Below are 1,999 nucleotides of genomic sequence, written 5' to 3'. Positions count from 1 at the left end.
TCTTTTTAGGAAGAATAGTCATGGCCGCACCGCCGAGTACCCTCAGCAAACGCGGCGCGAGGCACGCTGGGACAGAACCCGGATGGGGGGGGGCTACTGTGGTGCGCCGCGCACGACGGGATCGGCGGGACCCGGATAAAGGGATTGAAGCACCGCGGTGTTCGAGAACCGTCGGTGGCGCGCGCGTCACGCGACAGGAGAACCCGGATGTGAAGTCCAAGGTGAAGGCAGCACGGCGAGTTCGGCGTCGCCTTCTCTCTGAGTTCGGCAAGTTGATTGCAATGCTCGTTCTGGCCTTCTGCTTCAAAGGAAACAACCAAAACAAGCACCTCTTCGCCCCGCCCCCTCGCAGGTTCTTGAACTACTGGGTGGGGCCCCGGAGCACCGCGCACGCGCGTCAGAGCACAGCCCCGCCTCTCGCTCGGAAGTACGTGGGCAAAATCTTCGCTGCGGCCACAACAATTGCGGGCATCAACCAATCGAAGCGGCTGCGTGGGTTCTCGCTGACGCCCAAGGGCCAGTCAGAGGCGGGCGATCGCCTTCCCCGTGCCCTCCGTCTCAGATTTCAGTCAAAGCCGGCAACCTTGTTCCTTGGCCTTTTCGTTGCTGCCGTCCCGTTCTTGACTTCTAGCTCCGAGGATCTGACTGCAGGCTGGTGTACTGCGACAGGATAGTGTGGTCTGCCTTATACACGACAGTTTTAAAAGCGCCTCCCTCCCAGGCTCCCTACTTGGCCGCTGTCAGTCCGACTGACAGGAAAATATCAACACTCCCAGAGCGTAGCAATCCCCTGAAGCGTCAGTTCCGGCCCCACCCACCTGCAAATCCACACCAGTGAAGTGGGCGCCACTTCACCCTGGCAATTGGCCAAGTGCTGCGGTAATTGGTTAAGAGATGCCGTCACTCGCATCAAACAGGCCAACCTTGGGACAGACAAACACCGTGGGGACAGTGGATGTTTGAGAAGCTGACACGCCCTCTTTGGCACCACCACATGTTTGCCCTCACGTTGACCTCCCTGCTCTTGTGGCTAGTGCGCAGTCGCTCACAGTTCTTTTCTCCACCCGGAACTGGGTTTATTTGGATCCAACAAAACTTTATGAGCCAGGTCTGTCACTAGCCAGCGTCTTGCAATGGGGTCGGTAAAAATCCCTGCTGCTTAGCAGCTGGAGAGAGCTACAAACTAATCCTAGTTCTGCTCCTCCTGTCTGAGTGATCTCTGGCAAGTCCTTTTGACATCCATCCCATCCTCAATTTATACTTCTCTGTAAAATGGCAATGATAATTCCAATTTAAGGATCAGAGATTAATTCATGCTTGTAAAGGGATTGGTGCTATTTCTGGCACATAGTAAGTGCTCAATAAATTAGTTGGCTTTGGAGTCAGGAAGACCTCAGTTCCAGGCACGATGAACCATTACCAACCATAGGACCTTGAGCAAGTCATTGTGTCTCAAAGTTGAGGCTATTCATGTGTAAAATGGGAATGATAATGCCTGCTAAGACTACCTCAGGGAGTAGTTATGGGGTTCCAATGAGCTCATGAACCAAGATGCTGTGAGAGGCGAGGGCTCCCTACGTCTTAGGAGCCAAGACATACAGCCCATTGACTGAAAGACCAGAAAGGTCTTCTGGGTGCCACCTAACTTTCTCCCTTCAGATGCTGATCTTGGTTGAAGTCTTCCTTGAAGGATGTCAGTAATAAATTGACTTGTGTTTTCTGTTCATTAGACTGAATGGGAGAGGACTCACATTTACTGGGCCTACTAGTGTTTAGAGCATTGTGCTCAATGCTTGTGCACATTATCCTGTTGAATCTTTCATGAGCATCTCACTCAACCCATGTACCCCAGTCCCTACTGGATATTTGTCCAGCACTACACATCTAAAACTGAACTTAAGATATTAATTGTAACTAATCATCACCAAGTACTTACTACATGCCTGGCACTGTGATGTTCCTTTTAACAGTGAGTGGCACCTCCATCCAGCTTTTGGCC

This window comes from Pteropus alecto, unplaced genomic scaffold, assembly GCF_000325575.1.
Source record: "Pteropus alecto unplaced genomic scaffold, ASM32557v1 scaffold669, whole genome shotgun sequence".
Lineage (NCBI taxonomy): Eukaryota > Metazoa > Chordata > Mammalia > Chiroptera > Pteropodidae > Pteropus > Pteropus alecto.
The sequence above is the reverse complement of the archived record's forward strand: the minus strand, read 5'-3'. Positions refer to the sequence as shown.